This window comes from Pleurodeles waltl, chromosome 2_2 (assembly GCF_031143425.1).
Source record: "Pleurodeles waltl isolate 20211129_DDA chromosome 2_2, aPleWal1.hap1.20221129, whole genome shotgun sequence".
Classification (NCBI taxonomy): domain Eukaryota; kingdom Metazoa; phylum Chordata; class Amphibia; order Caudata; family Salamandridae; genus Pleurodeles; species Pleurodeles waltl.
In genome coordinates, this window is record NC_090439.1 from 487,881,355 (window position 1) to 487,907,687 (window position 26,333).

Here is a 26,333-nt window from a genome sequence, read left to right on the forward strand (position 1 = left end):
TGAAACATATTCCTAGCAAGACTAAAGGACTTATTACCTATCTGCTGGTCCAAGGATGGCTAGACTTGCAGTGGTAGTTGGACCACCAGTCTGACCACCAGGGCTGTAATGTGGCATTCGGACTGCATGGAGTTTGTTGGTCCAACCGCCACTGCACGTTGTGCACCACCTGTATATAAACACACACACACACATAAAATAAAAACTGTAACAAATAAACATGAACAAAATTAACAAAGCATACCAATTTAATTACACATAAACATTTAAACAACGTAAAAAATATATTTTACTAAAAAATATAGGCCCATATTTATACTTTTTGATGCTAAACTGCGCTAACGCAGTTTAGCGTCAAAAAATTTAGCGCCGTCTAACGCCATTCTGAAGCGCCATGCGGGCGCCGTATTTATGGAATGGCGTTAGCCGGCGCTAGCAGACCGGCGCTGCCTGGTGTGCGTGGAAAAAAACCGCGTAGACCAGGCAGCGCCGGCGTGGGGGGAAAATGGCGTTAGGGTGTCTTAAAATGGGGCAAGTCAGGTTGAGGCAAAAAAAATCGCCTCAACCCGATTTGCGCCATTTTTTTCGACGCCCAGACGCCATTTAAATGACTCCTGTCTTAGTAAAGACAGGAGTCATGCCCCCTTGCCCAATGGCCATGCCCAGGGGACTAATGTCCCCGGGCATGGTCATTGGGCATAGTGGCATGTAGGGGGCACAAATAAGGCCCCCCTATGCCACCCAAAAAAAAAATATATATCTTTTTTATACTTACCTGAACTTACCTGAATGTCCCTGGGATGGGTCCTTCCATCCTTGGGTGTCCTCCTGGGGTGGGCAAGGGTGGCAGGGGGGGTCCCTGGGGGCAGGGGAGGGCACCTGTGGGCTCATTTTGAGCCCATAGGCCCCTTAACGCCTACCCTGACCCAGGCGTTAAAAAGTGGCGCAAATGCGGGGTTTTTTGACCCGACCACTCCCGGGCGTGATTTTTGCCCGGGAGTATAAATACGACGCATTTGCGTCGCCGTCATTTTTTTTAGACGGGAACGCCTTCCTTGCATCTCATTAACGCAAGGAAGGCGTTCACGCAAAAAAATGACGCTATTTGCCCATACTTTGGCGCTAGACGCGTCTAACGCCAAAGTATAAATATGGCGTTAGTTTTGCGCCGAATTTGCGTCGAAAAAAACGACGCTAATTCGGCGCAAAAGTATAAATATGCCCCATAGTATATATTATAAATTTTACTAATTTAAAAATATATTTTTAGAATACACAGAAACTTAATAATAATATAATTTTAAATAATATAAACAAAACTACATTTATAGAAATAATACATATTGTATTCACACTCGAGTCTGTACAACTGTAGGGAAAGCATTGGAACTCAGGAGAGGTATCATTTACTATTACCACTCCAGTCAGTGCAACAGTAGGGAACACATTAGACACAGGAGGGGTAAAATGTACTATTCCCACTCCAGTTGGTACAACAGTAGGGAAAGTGTTGGACTTGGGAGGGGTAAAATTTACTATTCTCACTGCAGTCGGTTCAAAAATACGGAAAGCGCTGGACTCAGGTAGGGTAAACTTTACTATTCCCACTCTAGTCTGTGCAACAGTAGAGAAAGTGATGGATTCAGGAGAGTTTAAATTTACTATTCCCACTCCACTCTGTGCAACAGTAGGGAAAGCGTTGGACTCATAAGGGGTAAAATGCATTATTCCCACTCGAGTCTGTGCAACAGTAAGGACAGCGCTGGACTCTGGAGGGGTAAAATCTAACTTTAAAAAATATAATAATTACACCAATAACATCTCAGCGCCCACCCAACATTCCCTTCTTTTGTTTCATATGGGTGTATTTCCATTAAAGAACCAAATTCCAGACTGGAAGCAAACCTTTCCAGCCCCCCTATTGCCCTCTATGCGGTTTGCTGGAAGAAAGCGAATTACATTTTTTGTGCATCTGCCTGACATTTACTCATCTGAGACAGCAGTTCATATGTCCTGTTTTGAGGGCGCTTCAGATCAGATCTTGTTCTCCTGTAGTGTTGGCTCTTTTAAATAGGCATAACATTTGGCTGACTTGCCAGGCAATTCAATTCTTATTGCAAGTCAGAACGCTGCGCCTATCACAATCAGTTTGAGCCCACAAAACTTAATTTTTGGCTCCATGTGACATTTTCTAGAGTCTGGCCCTAGTGTTGTGTGCTCAAAAAGTACTTACTGTCAGTAGGGCCAGACAGAGTCAGATAATTTGTGACTGAGCATAAAAACTGGCCATCTGTACTATTTTCACACTTCAGCATTTGGCTATGATTGTTATTATTGCAAATTGTTAACTCATGTCTAACCTCTAATCTCATGTTTTATAAGGCATTTTAGTGATTATTGATAGATGCGTGACAACACAGCTTTATTTGCAAGTTAGAAAGTGGCTCTTAATGCAATTAGCAAGCTCAACGTAATATAAGTTTAGGCCTCCTGCACCTTTTTGGCACTTAGCGTTCAGCTACAGCTTCTAAAATTGCAAATTCTTAACTTATGTCTAACCTCTAATCCTATGTTTTAGAAGGTATTTTTGTGATCATTAATTGATGCATGACAACATAATCATTTAATGCAAGTTAATTTAATTAAAAATTATTTATTCGTTCATTAAATTGAATGTAAAAGTTTAATTACAAGTTAGGAAGCGACTCTTAATGCAAATAGTGAGCTAAATGTAATAAAAGCTCAGGCCCTATACAGCTTTTAGAGCCAGCCATTCGCCACTATGTGATCTAGTGTGTACCCGGCCTGCTGCTCTACCTTACACTTTAGGCATGTGGCTATAGCGAACACTTTCCCAAACTGTGACTGTGAACATATTTGTGAACTCTTTGTTTGATAATGCACTTTAGAGGTGTTTTCAGCTTGTGCAGACTTAACAGAATTTAATAAGCGATTTCTTAGTTAGGGTAACTGTAAACAGAGCCCAAGTGTGAATCAGGTCCTTTCACTTTCTTGCACTATTAGCTTTTATTGTCACAATTAATTTTAGACTTTGGGGGTCATTACAACCCTGGAGGACGGTGTTACAACGGCGGTAAGACCGCAAACAGGCCGGCGGAAAAAAAGAGAATTATGACCGTGGCGGAAACCGCCAACAAAGACAGCCACTTTAACACTCCGACCACCACGGCGGTACAGACAAACAGCTTGGTGGTCACCGCCAACAGACAGGCGGGAGACAAAGTACCGCCCACAGTATCACAAACTACCAATCTGCCACCTTTTCCGGAGCAGATTCACCGTGGATAAAAACACGGCGGAAACAGCCATTTCAATGGGAAAACGCTCACCTCTACACACTCCACGAGGAAGGAGGGACACCATGGAACCGGAACTCCAAATACTCCCTGCTACAGTCTTCCTGCTCCTGTACGATCATCATCATCGCCGGCGCCGAAGACAACGGTGAGTACTGCACCTATGAGATAGGGGAGGCAAAAGTCAGGGACACACACACGCAACACCCCCACCCCCACCCCGACCCTCACCCACTACAACACACACACCAATGCATATCCAAACATAACAGTAACAACCCCAAAACCCCCCGGAAGAATGCAAAGACAAAAGGAAATGAGTGCAACCATTGTAATATATCAAAATACAGTAAGCAAATTTATACAGATATAATTTCACATTCAACAAAATATACATTACGATTAGTAGTGCAGGTAATGCACCATTCAATGTCCGTGGACCACTGGGCCCAAAATGCATTGGCGAGGTCCACACACAATACCTGAGCAAAACGGAGAGAACACTGCTGGGGCATCAGATAGAAATACAACAGGCACCTCAGGGGGAAGGGAAGGGGGGGCACCTCAGCCGGATGACTGCACCACACCAGATCCACGACGGGGCTCCATGCCGATTGATGTATCCTGGGGAGTGCAAAGCCACAGTCTCTCAAGCCTCTACAGTGGGTGGTTTGCCCACTGTACCATCCTGGGGAGTGCAAAGTCACAGTTTCTCAAGTCTCTACAGTGGGTGGGTTGCCCACTGTACCATCCTGGGGAGTACAAAGCCACAGTCTCTCAAGTCTCTACAGTGGGTGGTTTGCCCACTGTACCATCCTGGGGAGTGCAAAGCCACAGTCTCTCAAGTCTCTACAGTGGGTGGGTTGCCCACTGTTCAATCATGGGGAGTGCAAAGCCACAGTCTCTCAAGTCTCTACAGTGGGTGGTTTGCCCACTGTACCATCCTGGGGAGTGCAAAGCCACAGGCTCTCAAGTCTCTACAGTGGGTGGGTTGCCCACTGTTCAGTCCTGTGGAGTGCAAAGCCACAGTCTCTCAAGTATCTACAGTGGGTGGGTTGCCCACTGTTCAATCCTGGGGAGTGCAAAGCCACAGTCTCTCAAGTCGATAACAGTCTCCACTGGTTCTGGAGGGGGAATGGTGCCCAGAGTGCTTCATCCTGTTAAGGACAGACGGAGTGGATGCTGTTCTCCACTGGTTCTGGAGGGGGACTGGTGCCCAGAGTGCTTCATCCTGCCAAGGACTGAGGTAGTGGATGCATGTCTCCACTGGTTCTGGAGGGGGACTGGTGCCCAGAGTGCTTCATCCTGCCAAGGACTGAGGTAGTGGATGCATGTCTCCACTGGTTCTGCATCACTCTCCCCGTGACGGTCCCAGTTCCTTCACTGCCCCTGCCGCACATGGGCTAGCGGTGCTTGAGTTGGCGGTGCTTGCCCTGTTCAGCGGTGCTTGACTTTGCTGTCTCTGACCTGTTCAGTGGTGCTTGCCATGGCGGTCTTTGCCCTGTTCAGCGGTGCTTGCCCTGTTCAGCGGTGCTTGACTTTGCTGTCTCTGACCTGTTCAGCGGTGCTTGCCATGGCGGTCTTTGCCCTGTTCAGCAGTGCTTGCCTGTTCAGCGGTGCTTGACTTTGCTGTCTCTGACCTGTTCAGCTGTGCTTGCCATGGCGGTCTTTGCCCTGCTCAGCGGTGCTTGACTTTGCTGTCTCTGACCTGTTCAGCGGTGCTTGCCATGGCAGTCTTTGCCCTGTTCAGCGGTGCTTGACTTTGCTGTCTCTGACCTGTGCAGCGGTGTTTGCCATGGCGGTCCCTCATTGCCCAGAGGGGCTGTGGCTGCCGGGGCCCTCCTGAGCACTGACTCTGGCCTCCTTGCCAGTGACGATGGGGCTGCCCTCCTAGGCACTGACTCTGGCGGTGGCCTCCTGGCCAGTGACGATGGGGCTGCCCTCCTGGTCACTGAATCTGGCGGTGGCCTCCTGGCCACTGACGATGGCCATACGATATCCTCAATGATTTATGTGAGGGGATGGTTCCCCATGAAGACCCTATCCTCAATCTGATGGGAACTGGTATTGCTTTAAACAGCAATTGTCCGAGTAATTTCAAACCAAAATCAACCTTTCTACCTGCCATTCATTGTGATGCCCTTGAGGTTTTTGAGCGAGAAATGACCAAACAATTGAAAAAGTTGAGATATAGTGTGACGAATGTGAAAAACAGCAATTTATCAGGTGAACAGTGGCAAGCCCTTCGGAAATTGAAAGAAGACCATACCATTGTGATTAGACAATCCGATAAGGGGGGTATTGTAGTCATTCAAGATACCACCAAATATGTGTTAGAGGGAATGAAACAGCTAAGCAATACTCTGTGTTATGAAGAAGTGAGTTGGGGAGATGTCAAATCAATGAATGAGAAATATATTGATATGCTCATTGATTGGAAAGATCAAGGGTTGATAGAATGGGATGAATTCCTGTTTCTTAAATGTGATCATCCGAAAATTCCAGTTCTGTATCTTCTCCCCAAAATTCACAAGGATGCGGTGAACCCACCAGGGAGGCCTATAGTTTCGGCTATGGAATCGCTCCTGGAAAGTACATCAAAATATATTGACTTCTTCCTACGTCCTTTTGTGGAGTCAATACCCTCTTATGTTAAAGACACCACACATTTTTTAAAAATCATTGAGGATATCGTATGGGAAGATGACTTCTTACTGTTAACCCTAGATGTGACTAGTCTGTATACGAGCATAGATCATGGCTTGGGGGTGAGAGCTATTAGACACTTTCTCAGAGCAAGGTCACTGTCTTTTTTCTTCCATTCGGAAATGCTATGCACTATGATAGAGTTCTGTCTTAAGAACAATGTATTCATCTTTGATGGTCAACTATACAAACAGCTTCAAGGGACAGCTATGGGCACCTGTTTTGCCCCCAGCTATGCAAATTTGTTTATGGGCTGGTGGGAGGAACAGGTGTCAGAAGAAATTACCCAATTCGATACCAATGTGGTCTTGTGGTGTCGTTTTATTGATGACATTTTTGTAATTTGGAGGGGTAATGAAGAAGCAGCTATGCAATTTGTGCGAGATCTGAACACCAATGAGTGCAACCTAAGATTTACTGAGCATTTGGATTCAAAGTGTATAGAGTTCCTCGATGTGGAAATTTCTGTGAAGGGCAGTAGATTAGTGTCCAAATTGTATAGGAAGGCAACAGCCGGTAATAGTCTACTAAGTGCGCACAGTGCACATCCGGGGACTCTAATACGGAGTATTCCGTTTGGAGAATTGTTGAGAGCCCGGAGGAACTGTAGCGAAGAAGCTGATTTTCACCAAGAGTGTAATGTGATGTGTGAAAGGTTCAGGAACAGAGGCTATGGGGCTAAAGTGATCGATCAAGCCAAACGCAAAGTGGTGACATTGAGTAGAGATGATGTTTTGTATGGAACTAACAGAAGGCAAGAGAAGGAAAGTGAGTCCATTAGATTCATTACAACCTATAGTAATCAGTCGTACAAAATACGCTCACTACTTAGCAAGAGTTGGCATATCTTGCAGACGGACCCTGTTTTGGCAGACTGGATCAGTGATAATCCCCAAATAACCTTTAGGAGAAATAGATCTCTCAAGGACAATTTGTGTCGCAACGAGATAACATCAGTAGGACGGATACAGAATACGGGAATGGAAGGTTTCTTCTGTTGTATGAAGTGTAAAGCCTGCAAGACCAGCAATAGTTGCAGGACATTATATGTTCCAGGAAGGTTAGACAGCTTTGTAATTAGAGGTAATTACAATTGCAATACATCTTACTGTGTGTACTGTCTGATATGCCCATGTGAAAAATTGTATGTGGGCAGCACGATACATAATGCAAAGAAAAGAGTTTTAGAACACAGACGAGCCATTAGAAATCAGGATAAAAACTATCCAGTAGCTAGGCACTTCTTCAGCCATCATTTTGGCAATGAGAATCTGTTGAAGTTTGTAGTTATAGACCAAGTAAGGATGAGTAAAAGGGGAGGCGATAGAGAGAGATTGTTACGTGTTTTAGAGTCTAAATATATAATAGACTTCGAAACGTTGGAACCTGTAGGGCTAAATTCGAGTGAGGAGCTGAGCATCCATCTAGGGTAATCGATACTTTGTTTGGTGGGTGGTCATCTGATACAGAATGTGATGTAGGGGTGATTTTTTGAATCCTATTTGATTCTTAGTAGAAGGGTACAGGTGTTGGGGTCTATAAGGTTTCTACAATAGAAGAATTTGTTTGTCTACCCACTTGGGTAGAGAAGCTCCATATACCAATATGAGATTCCCCAAAAATATGAGATCCCCCAAAAGTTTTGTGTAGGTGTACAGGTCTATTTGGATGGTATAAGTAATTAATTCAAGCATAGTTAATAATGTTCAGGATTTAAGTGATATATTGAATTTTAAATTTTGAAAACATTCATAGTTAACAAACTTTTATTATGCAATGAATTATTCTATTTACAATTTTTGTATTTTGGCAATTGAATTTTACTCTATTTATTGTGCGAATTATGATATCACATTAATTTAAAGATTCTGATGGATTTGAACAATAATTTGAGTTGTATTTTGATAGGACTATGGTACAAACTACTGTGAAACTTATTTATAGATGCACTTTAAGATGGCCGCCACATTTTGTGTCTTTTGGTGGGGATTTGAGATGTTGTCTGTTTTTTATGTCTAGGATTGCATGGTTTTTAACTTGGGGCACTGTAACAATGATGTATCCATGAGTAAGGCTGCTGCCGAAACGCGTTGGATTTGTGTGCTGAAATAAATTGATTGCACCTTGGAGGTGTCCTGGGTCTCCTGTTATTTGGAGGAGAGTTGGAGGATATATATATATATATATATATATATATATATATATATGTATATATAAATATTTGTATAAATATATATATAAATATATGTATAACTATATATATATATATATATATATATATATATATATATATATCAATAGATATATAGATCTCTAAACAGAGTAAGGGTTTCAGAATTTGCAAAGTCTGTCATGAACTCAAGCTCATTCTTATCAACATCAAAGGAGAAAAGGCACATTACTGTCTAGTTACCAGATGGCTTCAGGTTTTTGCTGTTTTTGGTTATTTTTTTAAAATTAATGTTGATTGGGCAATTCCTATGGGAAAGATACTGCTATGGTTGTATTTGAAACATGTATGATAAATATTTGCCTTATATGTGCTAAGAAATGTTTGTATTTGTCATTAATCATAATTGAATGTACCGTGTTTAATAGATAACTATATGGATATACATTTTTGTGAGTTGTAGGGTATATTGATAGGTAAGTGAACTAGTACCATACAACTGTTACACATTTTAAAGACAGTAAGTTAATTGTTTTCAGAACAATTCTCAAACAAAGTAAACAGTGCTCCTTCCCCAGGTAAAACATGTTTGTAATAGATCAGATTGTTCACCCTAAGCCTTATGCAAACATTTTGCTCTCTTAAAATATTTTTACCTGCAAAAGTTATGTAAACAATGTTTTACTTAAAGTATAATTCAATTTTGGATTGAAAGTATATGTTAGTGGTGATGTACAGATGTTGTACCACAGAATTTACTACAGAAAAGATATTTATAAAAACTGCAACAGTACAGATTATGTATAGGAGAAGACGTATATCATGTAATTGAAAACTTATTTTTTTAATATAGGCCCTCGTTATGACATTGGCGGTAAATCCCACTTACCGCCGCGGTGACGGATGCCAACATACCACAGTGGTGGCGAATATCTGTTTGCCATATTATGACACACACACCCACCAATCCAACAGAATACAGCCACATACACATATCCGCCAGCCCAAAAGTCAGTGGAAAAGTGGCGGTCCCATCGCCCATACAGTTACGCCAACAAAACAACACCCATCACATTATGACCCACGAATCCCCACAGTGGACATTCAATGGCGGTAAACCATTGGCGGTACATACTGCCGCGCTCAGCATTGACAGCCACATACAAAACAACACCACATTAGCCAATAATAAAAACACACACCTGACACTCATATACACACCACACCCACACCACTATGAAACACACACCCACATTACCCACAACCCTTCACGAATACAAATCATTGCCACCAGACTGACACCAAGACCACTGTGACAACTTGACACACACACCACTTACGCCCATACATCCCTCACGCACTCCACATCACACACCCCACCACATTACTCAACACACTTTTACCAATACAAACCACACAACACCCATGTCCCCTCACAGGCACCCCCGTTTCACTGATGAGGAGTTAAGGGTCATGGTGGAGGAAATTGTCAGGGTAGAGCTACAGCTGTTTGGAGCACAGATACAGTAGATATCCATTGCCAGGAAGATGGAGCTATGGTGGAGAATCGTGGACAGGGTGAACGCCAGGGGACAACATCCAAGAACAAGGGACGACATCAGGAAGAGGTGGAAAGACCTATGGGGAAGGTACGTTCCATAGCAGCAAGGCACCAGCTCGCCATACAGAGGACTGGAGGTGGACCTCCATCTCCTCCCCCACAGCTCACAGCATGGGAGGAGTAAGTCTTGGCATTACTGCATCCAGAGGGACTCACTGAAGTAGCCAGAGGACTGGACACTGGTAAGTCAATATTTAACACTTATTACACTTATCACCCCCATACCTGCATGCCATCTCACACCCTCACCCTCACTCCCATCGCTCCACCACATCCCACATACTGCACCTACACAGATGACTCACCCCAATGCTACGCCCTGCATGCTATCCCAATGCATGGACAGCCCTCCCAGCCCTGCATGGACACCCATCACAAAAGCATGCACAGCATAGGGAAACTAACAATCACACAATACATCACCATACACAGGCAAAAGGTGACAGGGCAACACCAACTATAGAGGGGAAGCCAGGGATGTACAGTATGTCACACACATAAAGCATAATACATCACTTATATCCCCACAGGTACCCCAGCCAATGTCAGCAGAAATGAGGTGCCACGACTATCCAGTCCCCCAACAGAAGATGCCCCCAGTGATGACAGTAACTCTGGACTTCAGGATCTGGATGACCTACTTGGCCCATCAGGGACCACTGGACAGCTGGTCACCCAAGCCCACTTACAGTCTACCACAGAGCTTCCACCATCAGTATCCAACACCACAGCATCCACCCAATGTACCCACACCTCTGTCCCCAGGACATGTCAATCAGCAGTGTGCCCACCTGTGCAGGGACTCCAGTTCACACCTCATACCCAAGATAGTCATGGACCTGGGTCAGTGGCAGGGGGAACACCGTTCAGTGGACACAGGCACAGGCCAACAGGGACAATGGGATGCCTTTTGTGCACCAGGAGGAGGACAGGATCAGGGAACCAACTCTCCAGGAGGCACTCTCCGAGATCCTGGGAGCCTACCTACATTCCCAGGACACAATGGGACAGATCCTTGACAACGTGCAGGAGAACAGGCTGCTGCAGGAGGGACAGTATCAGGGGATCAGGGAGGACTTGCAGGCCATTAACACCACCCTGATCTCCATAGCAGGGGTGCTGGTAGACATGGCCAATATCATGAGGGAGGCAACTGCACAGCAGCGGGCCCTTCCAACTAGCCAGTCCAATGACCAGCCCTCCACTTCCACTGAAGCTAGTGGGCAGGAGGCCCCGTCACAGGACCCACAGGCCATCAGCACCCTTCCCCCTGCAGAAGGTGAACCCCGCAAACATTCCCTGTGAACCAGATAGAATACAACATTTCTAACATCTATTTAGTTTCCTCCCTACAGCTGCTCTTTCAAAGACTAAGGTTTCTTGATTTGCACCTAGTATCTCTGAATAGTTCTTGTTGTGAGTGATTTGCCGACCTATCAGCAAAAGACAGTTATAGCCTATTTCTCCCCATTATGGCTGGATCTCATCCGACCGTTGACCAAGCCTTTATTTTCTCTCTTGGATCTGACTCTTAGTTTTACAGACCTACACAACCTCTCCTTAAGCACCTGCAATGTCCCTCCTTCATGTAAACGTCCATTTCATCCTACTGCTCAAGAAACCTTCTGGAGATCCCAATGCACTTAGTAATTACAGGCCCATCTTGCTTCTTCCCTTAACATCTAAAGTCCTAGCGAAATCTGTAAACAAAAAGCTTTCTAACTTTTTGGAAAGCAACGGCCTACTGGATTCTGCTCAATCTGATTTCTGTTCGGCACATAGTATGGAAACCACACTACTCATCTTTAATGATGACTTCAGAATGTTACTTGTTATTGGTAATGCCTCAGCCTTAGAGCGACTCGGATTTTTGGCTGCATTTGACACAGTCTCCCGTTCACCTTTGATCATCAGCCTTTCCAATTTTGACATTTTCCCTGAGGTATTGAAATAGTTTTGATCTTTCTTGAGTAATTGAAAAAACATTTTCTACAAGGTCTACAAGACCTCACCAATTTCTTGTAGGGTACATCAAGGATCATCTTTCAGCCCAATATTACTCAACATTTACGTTCAGTCCCCAATTGCAATTGTTCACATGTATGTATGGACATAATGCACTAAGCAGATGAAATGGAGATCTACTTTTTATCTCTGGAAATGCATTGGATGCTGGTTCCAATTTATACCTCTCCACAATGACAATTGCAAACTGGATGAATCAGAATTGTCTCAACTTAAATGGGGGCAATCCTGAAATACTGCTTTATAGCAAAAGGTTCATGAACTGTGGTCCCCTTTTGTGGGGTCAAGAGCTTGGGCAAAAAAACTCAGCTTTCGTGCCTTGTGGCAGGTTCTCTTTTCTAAATGGACCGGTCAAGTCTACCCTGTTTTGTGCTGCTAAAAAAAATAGGAACAAATCTTCCCTTGGTAACTGAAGCACCTTTTTAAAAAAAATGTTTATTTATTACAGAGGCAGGTAAATACATATAAGGCAGGTAGTCATGCCCAGTTAAGCATTATAGATGATGTAACATACATGACGCCAATAAAATATGCAATAGCTCAGCAGAGACAAAGTTATACTAGAGCAGTTACATACCCTTGCAATGGGTTCATGATGGAAAACAGCATGAGCTCCAAACAGGTTATACCCCACCATCTCAAATTAAGAAATTTTGTCCAAATCCCATTCCTCACTGATCAGCAAGAGATTGCAGATAAGTACAAAATGGCTCCCAGGAGGCTTTAGGTCTTGAGTCACTAGGAAGAGTTGCAGGGTATGTTTCTGACCATTCCTCACATAGAGTCATATCTTTAAGCTAGTCTTGAAATCGAGGAGATCAATGTCCCCGAACACCATGGCAACTCCTCGCTTAACCAAGAAGATCACAGTTGAGATGAGCTTGCAAAACGCCTCCTGAATGTGTTTTAAGTACCCTAATAGCACAATGTCCATTGATATTTGTAGTCCAGGTTGGGACATGGAATCTACAGCCTGCAGGAGTTGATCCCAAAACCCAACAACGCTCAAACAGTTCCACTCTAAATGTAGGAAATCTGCATCCCATCCTCCACGTTTTTTACAGAAAGTGTCCTCAGGATGAGTGTACTTAGCTAGGATCTATGGGGTAAGATATATTTGCAATAGGAACTTAGAGACAACAATAGAGCTACATCTTCACCATGACCTCAATGCCCAAGTCTTCCACCCATTGCAATTGAGCTTGGGATAACTCCACATCAAGATAAGTTTAATGGGGCATGCGGACAACAATAGACAGGAGAATACTGACCAGTCCATCGGCTCCTTAGGAAACATAGGATGCAGACTATGAAAAGCATGGTGAAGAGTGCCATAATTAATGGTGTCAAGGAGGGGGGCCTTTGACTCCCCCGCGTACTCCCAAAGCTGTTTAAAATCATGATTTTGGAGCAGGTCACTTAAAATAATGATGTTTGTTGTGGAGATGAGAGAGGAGCAGTCCATGTAAAGAGGCCTTGGTGGAAAGTGGATTATTGGTATGGGCAGGTAAGTACCTTTACTTAGCAATAGGCCACTAACCCGCACTAGGTTCAGTTAGGGCTCAATAAATTAACCCCAGCTCAACCCTTGGTAGCTTGGCAATGAGCAACAAGGCTTAACTTAGGAGATAAAGGCCTTCATTATGACATTGGCGGTAAATGCCACCTACTGCCATGCTGACGGTCGCCAACATACCGCCGCGGTGGCGGATATCCTTTCTCCATAATATGACACATACACACCAATCCGCCAGAATGCTGCCACACACACAAATCCGCCAGCCCAAAGGTCAGTGCTAAAGTGGCGGTAGCAACACCCATACCGTTACGCCAACAAAACAACACCCACCACATTATGACCCACGATTCACCATGGCAGACATTCAATGGCGGTAAACCATTGGTGGTACATACAACTGGGCTCAGAATTAACACCCACAAACAAAACAACACTATATTGGCCAATACTAAAACCACACACCTGACATTCATACTCACACCACACCCACACCACTATAAAATACACACCCACATTACCCACAACCCTTTGACAACACCAAAAGACTGCAAGAGTTAGCTACCGACATCACAGAGACAACTACACACACACCACTTACACCCACACATCCCACACGCTCCCCACATAACACACCCCACCACATTACTCAACACACTGTCACCAACACACAACATACAACACCCATGGTACCACAAAGGCATCCCATTTCATTGAGGAGGAGTTAAGAGTCATGGTGGAGGAAATTGTCAGGGAAGAGCCACAGCTGTTTGGAGCACAGGTACAGCAGATGTACATTGCCAGGAAGATGGACTATGGCGGAGAATTGTGGACAGTGCAACTGCTGTGGGACAGCACCCAAGAACAAGGGACGACATCAGGAAGAGGTGGAACGACCTGGGGGAAGGTACGTTCTATAGCAGCGAGGCACCACCTCACCATACAGAGGACTGGCGGTGGAACCCCACTACCTCCCCTACAGCTCACAGCATGGCAGGAGCAAGTCTTGACATTACTGCATCCTGAGGTACTCACTGGAGTAGCCGGAGGACTGGACACTGGTAAGTCAATATTTACTACTTATCCCCCCCATACCTGCATGCCTTCTCACTCTCTCACCCTCACTCTCACCACTCCACTCCATCCCACGCACTGCACCTAAACATATGACTAACCACAAAACCAAGCCCTGCATGCTATCCCAATGCATAGACATCTGTCCCAGCCCTGCATGGACACCCATCACAAAAGCATGTACAGCATAGGGAAACTAACAATCACACAATATATCACCATACACAAGCAAAAATGTGACAGGGCAACACCAACGATAGAGGGGAAGCCAGCGATGTACAATATGTCACACACATGAAGCATAATACATCACTTACATCCCCACAGGTACCCAGGCCAATGTCAGTGGAGAGGAGGTACCACGACTATCCGGTCCCCCAACAGAAGATGCCCCCAGTGATGACAGTAACTCCGGACTTCAGTATCTGGATGACTAACCTGGCCCATCAGGGACCACTGGACAGCCGGTCACCCAAGCCCACTCCCAGACCACCACAGAGCCTCCCCTATCAGGATCCAACACCACAGCACCCACCCAGCGTACCCACACCTCTGCCTGCAGGACACGTCAATCAGCAGTGTGCCCACCTGTACAGGGACCCCAGGCCACACCTCGCCCCCAAGAAAATCATGGACCTGGGGTCAGTGGCAGTGGACACACCGTTTAGAGGACAGAGGCATGAGCCAACAGGGTCACTGGGAGGACTGCTGTGCACCAAGGGGAGGATGGGAGCAGGGAACCGACTATCCAGGCCCAAGCCTACCAACATTCCCATTACACGCTGGGCCAGATCCTAGACAATATGCAAGAGAACAGGTAGCTGCAGGAGTGACACTATAAGGGGATCAGGGCGGACTTGCAGGCCAGTAACACCACCCTGATCTCCATAGCAGAGGTGCTGGCATACATGGCCAACATCGTGGAGGAGGCAGCAGCACAGCAGCGGGCCCCTACTATTAGCCAGTCCATCGACCAGCCCTCCACTTCCACTGCCGCTAGTGGGGAGGAGGCCCCACCACAGGACCCACAGGCCACCAGCATCCCTCCCGCTGCAGAAGGTGACCCACCCCGAAAACATTCCCTGTGACCCAGACAGAAGACAGAGACACTTGCCAGGAAATGAGACTCTCCTGATTGTCCCCCTTGTGTCTCACACTGTCACCTTGTCCACTTTGAACTGCCATTGCTCCACTTACTATGGCCCCTTGGACACTGGACCTGTGCTACAGACTGGAACAATACCCTGGACTTTCCTACATCATCAACCCCATTCCATTGCACTTTCCCCTCAATTTCGTAGCAGTACAATAAACACCCTTAGACACAACTCGACGACTTGTATGTCATGTGTTGAAAATGTGTATTCATGGAAACAGTTTTATCCATTGCAAATGTACTGTATATTGTGAGAGTATAGAAATAAGGACCTGTAGCTAGCTGCAGTCAGTACATCAGTACATTGTTATATCACCAACATCTGCAAAATGACACACCAGAGGTGACAGTAAGAAGAGGTAAAAGGAAGTGAATGCTATCACGCCACAGCCACACAGAATACACCAACAGTCATAGAAATGTTAATCTGCACTGTCTCACCTGTGTGTCATTGGAAGTACTGATTGATAATTGATCTTCTGTTGTCCTCATCCTCAGCCTCTTCATCCTCACTGTCAGCAGGGTCTACTGCTGCCATAGGGGCGTCTCCAGTTTCCTCCTCCTGCAGAAAAGGTAACTTCCATCTGAGGGCCATGTTGTGCAACATGCAGCATGCCACTACTATGTGGCAGATCTTCTTGGGTGAGTAGCACAGGGATCCACCTGTCAGATGGAGGCACTAGAACCTGGCCTTCAGGAGGCCGAAGGTCCTCTTGATGATCTGTCCTGTTCACCCATGTGCCTCATTATAATGTTCTTCAGCCCTTGTCCTGGCATTCCTCACAGGGGTCAGTAGCCACAATAGGTTTGGGTAGCCGGAGTCACCTGCAAGTATTGAGGGACAGCATTTAGCCACACACAATCCTAAGGGGTTAACACCAGAGGTATACACTAACTGGGCACACAGGTTTGTGATTGTGGCCCTGTCCAGTCTATAGGTGAGTATTATATGCCTGCCCTCTAGGGTAGCCAAGTCCACCAGAGGTCTGTACACGGGGGTATGTCTCCACCTCCTATTCATCCGCAGTGGTAGGTATCTAAGGGACACAAGAGTGAGTAGGGTGTGACAATTGGAACAACAAAACCAAAACTGCAGTCCACATGGTGCACTTATGTATTTGAACAGTGTAAATGGCGAAGTATGTGCCAATCTAATCTGTGACACAGTAAATGTCGATAGGCCTGCTCCCCCCACTGAAATGACGACCGCTTGTCCTGTATGAAACAACAGGTGGAACTGAGGTAATTCCACCGACTTTGGGTGTCGTGGCGGAAGGCGGTCTTGCACCACCGTGCAATTCCTCATTGGATAATATGGGACCCTATGGAGTACGGTGGCCAATGGGGAACTATGCCGGTGCTGACGGTGTACACTGCCGCGGACGTGATCGCCATTTTCTATCTCAATCCTCACTTTTTTCCTGACCTTCAATAGGAGAACACCTACTCTGCTTGTGCTGCTGTGACCTGTGTCTGGAACCTACCATGGCCAGTGTGACTGGGGAAAGGGCCCTAGCTTTCACTTCAGAGGAGTTGGAGCAACTGGTAGATGGGGTCCTACCCCTGTACAGACAGCTGTATGGGCCTCCAGACCAAAAGGTGAGTATATTTTGGGCACAATGCATGTGGGAAGGATGCATAGAGGTGTGTGTGTAAGCATCGTGTAAGGGGGGTAGGGGATGGGGGAATGTCTAGTGGCGGTGTACATGATGTGCACCGGGCGATGTATGTGCCAATGGTGATGGAAATGGGTGTGGTGGGCCATTTGTGTGACAGGCTGGACTGTTTGTCTAATGGTCTTCTCCTGTCTGTACTACCTCTGCAGGTCACTGTTCATCAAAAGAAGGGATTATGGCGTGCCATCGCCGCGGACCTGCGGACCCTGGGGGTCTGATGCAGGCGAATCACCCACTGTCAGAAATGTTGGGAGGACCTGAGACGCTTGACACGGAAAACCGCAGAGGCCCAGCTGGGGATGGCCTCCCAACGAGGAAGGGATGCCCATCGGACCCTGACCCCCTGATGGCCTGCATACTGGCGGTGGCCTACCCTGAGTTGGATGGGCACTAGAGGGAATCACAGCAGCCACAAGCAGGTAAGTACAGTGGGTATCAACACATATTTTGGCTGGTGGGGTGGTATCTGGGTGGTGGGTGTGTGTTAGTGGGTGCACCGAAGGCCGGGCCAGACATTGCAGCATGGATCAACTGAAGGGTATTGGGTGTATGGCAAATACAGGTAACCTAGCTTGTTAGCAGTCCATTTCAGGCAGGGCATCGTGGGTCCCAGGAGTGCTGCAGTTGGCGGTGTGTGGTCCTCATCTTGCCTTAGTGACTAGCCATATCACTGGTAGTGCAATGAATAGTGCTTAAGCCTGTTCCCTGTGTGTGACGGTGATGTGCATGCCAATAGTAGTGGTGTTGCAGTCATTGACCCAGTGTATCCTTTGTCTCCCCCCCTTTCTTGTTTTGCCATCCTGTCCTTGTCTGCATTAGCATCATCTGGCGGAGAAGCAGGGGCACCGGCGACAGATGGAGCTGCATCTCACAGGACCCAGGAGGCAGAGTCCACCGACTCCGAAGGAACCAGTGGGACGGAAGGCGAGGGGAGTACCATGGCAGAGACTGGAGGAGTCAACACAGACTCAGGTGCCTCCTCAGATGGAAGCTCCCTGGTGGTGGCGGACATCTCTGTGACCACACCAGCTGCAGGTACAGCCGCCACCCCCATATCAGCACCACCCTCCCAGTAGCCCCTCACCGAGTTGCCCATGCCTGCTCACCCAGGAGGGAGGGCATTGCCTTCACCCTAGGCACCTCAGGCCCTGCCCCAGTCAGTCCTGCTGCCCTGAGTGAGGAGGCTATTGACCTCCTGAGATCCATCTCTGTAGGGCAGTCAACCATTGTGAATGCCATCCAGGGGCTAGCATCCCAGATGGAGCAATGCAATGTGTTCCTGAAGGGCATTCACGGTGGAGTGGCAGCCCAAAAGAGATCGATTCAGGCTTTGGCCTCCTCTCTGGTGGCAGCCATTGTCCCTGTTTCTTCCGCCCCCCTTCCAACTACCTCTTCCCAGTCCCTGTCTCCTCTCCCCCAACCCATCCCACACACACATTCTGACAAACATGCACACAAAACACTAGACAAGACTGGCACAGACAAACACGGGCACCACACTTCAGTCCACAAGCACACACACAGCCAACACACAGATGCACACACATCAGCTACTACCTCCACTGTCTTCCCTCCTCCTCCTCCCTCACAGTCGCATCAGCACTCACATCTGCATGCACAGCATCAACAGTCCAAGATCCTGCCACCTGCACAGCCTTACCCACAGTCATCACAACAGCAGACCCACAGACATGCACCCCACATATCACATGCACAGTCACCACGACCACCATCACTACCTCATGCAGCAGACCCACCTCACCCACCCACCACAAAATCCATCCACACATCCTGTTTGTCCTCCCCACCCTGTCTGCCCCCTCCAAAGACACAAATAATGCTCCCACTCAGATCCCCAACAGCCATCCACCTCACACACGCACACTTTCCAGGCACCTGCGCCCAAGCCAAGCACTCCTCATCCTCCTACAACCACTCCATCTACCTCCACTCCCAAACCTCCTCCAACATCTTAACCCACTGGTTCTAAGAAGCTTTACCTTTCCCACCTTGACCTCTTCCTTCCCCCCATCCTGCCCATTACAGGAAAGTCCCACCCCCCAGTCCAGTACCTCCAGCACCACAGCAACTCTTATTCCTCCACCTAAAAGTACACCTGCAACTAAGGTGAAGAAGGGTGGCACTCCCGACCCCTGCCCAAGGCCACTCCTCAGCACCCAAGCTGGAAGGGCAAGGACCCGACCCCGCCGACACCCAAGCCCAAGGACCTCTGTGAAGGAACCCCCCACCCCCTGTCCCCTGAGGTGCCTGCCTATTTCCAACATGATTCCCCTGCCCAGTGAAATGAATGGGCTGTCAGGAGTCAAGTTGGGCCTTGGACGTTGCCATGTGGCCATTTGTTCACTGTGGACTGGCCAATGGCCCTTTGTATTTAGTTGCCTCACTTGTTGTGGGTGCAGGTCCTGCAAAATACAGTGGTTGGACCTGAGGTATTTGTCTTGGCTTTCTTTACTTCTGGCTGCTGTTGCTGTTGTTTACTCTGCAGATTGCTCCTGGTGTGTATTGTGCGTGTGTGTGTGTGTGTCACTTGACCCTCCCTCCCCCCCTTGTGTGCTAGGTGGCTATACTCACTATCATCATCTTTGTTGTGCTCCTGGATGGCCATCGCATGGCACAGCATTGGGAAGACCATGGTTCCATGGTGGCCGCAGACTCTCTGGGTCCCTGGAGGTGAGTGTCACCTTTCATATGATATGTTTCTGCCAGGCTTTTGGTGGCGTTGCTACCGCCCCCGAAATCCTCTGCTATGTCATAATATGGTGGGCAGATCCTTGTCTGCCTCCTGCCTGTAGGTGGCTACCACCATGGTCAGTGGTCGTACCGCACTGGTCGTTGGGGTGGTACATTGGCTGTCTGTGGGAGGGCTCACCGCCATGGTCATAATTTGGCGGTCATTACCGCGGGCCTGGCTACGGTACTACTGCCATCACTGGCGTGGCAGTCCGCTTTTCTACAATGTCATAATGAGGGCCTTAGTCTTTTTCTTGAAGATTTTCTTCAGAGGGACAAAGGGGGTCATTCCGACCCTGGCGGTCCAAGACCACCAGGGCCGGGGACCACGGAAGCACCGCCAACAGGCTGGCGGTGCTTCCCAGCCCATTCTGACCGCGGTGGTAAAGCCGCGGTCAGAAAAGGGGATCCGGCGGTTTCCCGCCGGATTTCCCCTGTCTGGGCTGAATCTCCATGGCGGCGCTGCAAGCAGCGCTGCCATGGAGATTCCGACCCCCTTACCGCCATCCTGTTTCTGGTGGTTTTTACCGCCAGGATCTGGATGGCGGGAACGGGTGTCGTGGGGCCCCTGGGGGCCCCTGCACTGCCCATGCCACTGGCATGGGCAGTGCAGGGGCCCCCTAACAGGGCCCCATAAAGATTTTCACTGTCTGCTTAGCAGACAGTGAAAATCGCGACGGGTGCAACTGCACCCGTCGCACCCCTGCAACTCCGCCGGCTCCATTCGGAGCCGGCTTCCTTGTTGCAGGGCCTTTCCCGCTGGGCCGGAGGGCGCTCTTTTGGCGGTCGCCCGCCAGCCCAGCGGGAAAGCCAGAATGGCCGCCGCGGTCTTTTGACCGCGGAGCGGCCATATGGCGGTAACCGCATGGCGGGCGGCGCGGTCAGAATGACCGCCAAAGTCACCAATCTGATCTGACCTCCCTGTAGCCCTCTTCGGATACATGTCGCAGGCGACCTGAGTGAAGAGTTCTACGTTCAAACTTAGACAATTTTTCGGGATGGATATCTTCATCCGGGCCAAAGTTGAACTTGATTCAACGTCCCTGGAGCCCTCCTCAGATACGCTGCACGGGAAGTCCTGATTAACTTTTTACGTTGGGACTTTGTCACTTTTTTTGAGCTTTTTCTCTCTGATGTCAGACAAACCTCCAGAGCAAGCCAATTTCGAATCAATGGTGTTGGATTGCCATTCCAAGAGCCCGCGGTGAAATCCTGGAAGTATGGGCCTCTGGAGCTTTTCAGCAGACAAACTTGCAAGTCAGGCTGGGTTGCGGTCAACATAAGCCGGCTTGACTCACAATGGCGGGTTGGTCCCTTTATGGAGCTTTTTTCCTAAAGTTCTCCAAAGTTCTCCAAACTTCTGGATCTTCTTCCAGAAGGTTTGGAAGGTCCTGTAGTTGTCCACAGCTTACCCCAAAGTTCCAGTAGCTCTGAGCTCTTGAGGACTGGGACTCCAACTTCCAGAATACACCTTGCTCAAACTCCAAAATGACCTCTGGACTGTGTTCAGCTGGTCAGTTCCTTCAGGATTTGATGCAGGGTATGCTGATCAGCTATTTTTCACCTGTAGCAAGCAAGGTGTCCCTTCTTGCATCAGCTGAAGCCAAGAAAAGTCCTTTTTGTGATGAAGCCCAAGTCAGCAGCTGGTGTAGTCCTTCAGAGTTCAGTGTCCAGGTGTAGGCCAGGGGTCCAGCAAGGCAGTCCTTCCTCTTCTGATGTTGTTCCTTGTAGGGATCTGAGGTGTGGGTGCAGATTTGCCAAATGTATCCTTGCTACTTGGGTGAAAAGCAGGGGGGACAACTGTCCAATCACAGGCAGGACACCACCCTCTTGGATGGCCACTTCCTAGGACGTGTGGCAAAAATCAATCCCTGGGAGTAACATTCTTAAAAAATCCAAAATGGCTGAAACTGAATTTTGGAAGTTAGGTCTGGCTGATCATACCCACTAGTGTGGTTAAAAATCCTTAACTGACCACTTTTCTGCCCTCTCCTAATTTAATCAAGAGGGCACCTGGTTGTCTGGGTTTGCAGGAAATGAAGGAGGTCCTGAGCTGCTCCAAATGTCCTTTCCTCCTTTGAAGACCAGTTTGTCTGCTTTCACCCCATCCTGCTCCACCATCTGCTAAGGCTGATCTCCCCCAGGCATTTTCTTTGTCTTTAGCCCAGCCACTTCACACCTCATCAGGGAGGCCTGGCCAGGCTGCCAGAGGCAGGCCAATCAGTGAAGGGCACTACAAAGCTGAAGTTGGCAACTTTCAGGTAGAGTTCTAAAACTCTTTCCCCAAACTAGTTATATTAAATCCAACAATGGCAAGTTGTTGCATTTATCATAACGATCAGTTTGATTCCAAATGTGAAATTTCTAGCTCCTACGGGGACTCCATTAATTAAAATAAAATCTCACCATTTTAGCGTATTAAGCCCATTCACTACAGTGAGGAAAAAATGAATTTGGCTATTTTATCTCACCAGGGTCTCTAAAAGAATTTGTATAAGGTCCCTGCTTATAGTAACACAGCACCCAGCACTAGGTGCACTTAGGGCATACCTTACGGGTGACTTATATGTAAAAATAAAGTGGTTTAAGACTGTGGAAGTACTTTTAATTCCAAAGTCGAATTTGTATATGACTTTAGTTTGAAAGCAGCCAGCAAGGCAAGCCTACCTTTGAAATGACACTGGGCACCTTAGGAGAGCAACTATGGGCGCACTACCTATGCTGGGGTCCCTTAACCTACATGCCCTACCGTATAGTAGGGACTTGTAGGTAGGTTGATACTGCCAATTATAATTAGCCTAATTTGCATACCCATTCTACACAGAGCACTGGCCCTGGGACTGGTAAGTAGTACCTTGGGTACAGCCAAGAATCAGTAACCACCAGTGTCTGTCCAAAAAGCTTGGGGGTGACCAGGGCAAAAAGAAGGACTTTCGTACACTGTCCCCCCCCCCCAGATGAAAGGTGATGGGTACTAACCTACACCCTGGTAGACCTCATCAGCTAAGTGGAAAAACCTGGAAAGACCATTTGTATTGGCATGGGCACTCCCAGGTCTATGTTCAACTGGGAAGTCCATCCCCTGTAAGGACATGGACCACCTTAACAGTTGTTCGTTCCCCCCTCATTTGCATCAGCCATCTGACAGCTCTGTGGTCAGTTTGAACATGGAAGTGAGTGCCAAACAAGTATGGCCTCAACTTCTTCAGGGACCAGACCACAGCAAAGGCCTCCCTCTCAATGACACTCTATCTCTTCTCTCTTGGGAGTAGTCACCTGCTGGTAAAGGCAACTGGCTGATCTTGATCCTCTTTATTGACTTGTGCTAACACTGCCCGAATCCCTTCTTGTGAAGCATCTGTTTGCACTATAAACTCTTTGCAGTAGCCAGGGGCCAGTAACCCTGGTGCTGAACATGTAGCCTTTTTCAGAGTGACGAAGGCTTTTTGACACTCTGGGGTCCAAATTACTTTCTTGGGCTGTTCCTTTGAGGTGAGTTCTGTCAGGGGGGGCACCATGGTCCCATAACTCTGAACAAACCTCCTGTAATACCCAGTCAGGCCAAGAAAGGCCCTGACCTGAGTCTGGGTTTTAGGAGCCTCCCATTCCAAGATAGTCTGGATCTTGGGCTGGAAAGACTGTATATGACCTCCACCAACAAGGTGGCCCAGGTACACTACTGAACTCTGCCCCTATCTGGCACTTGCTTGCCTTGATAGTCAGGCATGGTTGGGGAAGGGCCTGAAGCACTTCTTTCAAGTAGACCAGGTGATCCCCCAAGGAGGAATTGAATACAGCTATATCATCCAGATAAGTTGCACTGAAAGATTCCAACCCAGACAAAACTCTGTTCACCAACCATTGAAAGGTGGCAGGGGCATTTTTCAAGCGAAAGGGCATCACCTTAACTGAAAGTGGCTCTCTGGGGTAGAAAATGTTGACCACCTACTTAGAGCCTGGACTTAAGGCAATCTGCCAGTATCCCGAGGTCAGGTCAAATGTACCCAGGAACTTAGCAGCCCCCAATCTGTCAATGAACTCATCAGCTCTAGGTATGGGGTGAGTGTCAGTCTTGGTGAGTGCATTTAGACCTCTGTAGTCTACACAACAACTTAGCTCTTCTTTTCGACCTTCGGGATTGGGTTTGGGAACCAGTACCACTGGACTGGCCCAAGGACTATCAGAGGACTCAATTACCTTTAAGTCCAACATCTTAGCTAAATCGGCTTTGATGTTGGCCTTGACCCGGTCAGACAACTTATACAACATATTCATGACAGGTAAGCTGTCACCAGTGTCAATGTCATGGACACACCAATTGGTGAGTCAAGGGGTCAGGTAGAACAGTCTAGAAAACTGCTCCAAAACCTGTCTGCAGTCATTCTGCTGCTGGGGTGTCAATTTGAGAGAGAGTACCACTCTCTCCACCGACCCACCTTGGGCATTGCTGAGTAGGAGGTCTGGCTGAGGTTCACTCTCCTCCTCCTTTCACTCATCAGTGACCATAAGCATGGTCATATCTGCCATGCCCTGGTGTGTCTTTAGTCTGTTCACATGCAGGATCCTATGAGGATTCCTGGGGGTGCCAATGTTCCCCAGGTAGGTGATCTCATCCTTGTTTTCCAAAATTGGATAAGGCCTAGTCCATTTGGCCTGAAGTGCCCTGGGAGCCAAAAGCTCTAAAACCCACACCAGCTGACCTAGGTGATACTCAGGCATGGTAACCTTCTGGTTATGCCAGAGCTTCATGAGCTATTGGCTGGCCTCTAGGTTACTGCTTGCCTTCTTCATGTACTTAGCCCGTACATGACCATAGGCCACATTCTGCATGGAGTCCTTGAGAGGCTTCTCCCAAGACTCTCTCAACAAACACAAAAAGCCTCTTACAGGGTGCCCAAACACTAAGTAAAATGGGCTGAATCGAACTCCCTTTTGTGGCACCTTCCTGTAGCAGAAATGGGAGGATAACATCATGTCTCCTCCTGAGTTTGTCAGACAAACCCATTATCATGCCCTTCAGGGTCTTGTTAAATCTCTCCACCAGACAATTGGTCTGGGGATAATAGCGGGTGGTGAACTAATAGGTAACACCATACTCATCCCACATTGCTTTCAGCTCCTTTGGGAAACCCGCTGTGGGAGCAGTGACTGTCCTGAGGGGTATTTCCTCTGGGTACTGGAGGCACAGTCTAGACCACCAAAATGTACCTGTTACCTGAGGCAGGTGGTGGGTCTAGGGGACCAACAATGTCAATCCCTACCCTCTCAAAGGAAGTCCCAACCACAGGTAGTGGTATCAAGGGAGCCTTTGTCTTGATCCCAGCCTTGCCACTGGCCTGGCAAGTGACACTGAAGTTGCAAAACTCCTTGACTTTTTCTGACATATGGGGCTAATAGAAATGGTTGACCAGCCTGTTCCAGGTCTTGGTCTGCCCCAAATGGCCAGATAAGGGAATGGCTTTAGAGTTAAGAGGAATTCTCTAGACTTCTGGGGGGCACCGCTCTCCTGGTTTTCCCTGGTTTGTGGTCCCTTGCCTTAGTGTAGAGAACTCCATCTTCCCAATAAACCTTGTGGGATCCCCTAACATCCCTTGTTCTTGCCTGCAGGCAGCCTACCTCAGGCCCTCAAGAGTGGCACAACTCTTCTCTAATGGGTCCACCTGCCCCTTGCAATTTTACCAAGTTGGGCACAGCTTGCAGGGGAAGGGTCCCTCCCTCAGAGGTCAGATCCTCTCCCATAGGATTAGGTACCTCCTGAACCTCTGTACTTGGCGGGCTGGCAAGCTAGACCCAGTGCCCTTCCTCTTGTTCTAGGAGGCTTGGCCCATTGTCCAAGGGTCCGAGGGCTCAGCACTTCCCTGTTGTGCTTCCTGTGACCTGGTCACAGCACACACCCATTCAGGGAGGTCCAGCATCTGTGCATGAAACCTTCTTTCCAACTCTGACGACTTAGATGCTTCCAGATCATTTCCCAGCAGACATTCTGCTAGCAGGGCATGAGCTACAGCGACGTTTTTAAGGTGAGTCACACCTCCCCATTCTAGGCTCACTGTGGCCATAGGATGGAGTTTGGTTCTGCTGTCTACATATATCACTTGGTGGAATACACCAGGTAAGACCTGCTCTGGAGACACCAGTTTTTCTGTGACCATAGTCACACAGGCTACTGTATCCCTCAGAGCCTCTACCTCAGTCCCACTGACTATAGGCCACTGCCTATACCTTTCCATGCTAGGAGGCAAGATGTCTACCCCACCCACGGACACTAAGGTGACCTCTGTGTACCCTGATCCCAACTCTGGGCCAACGTCCACCCCACAC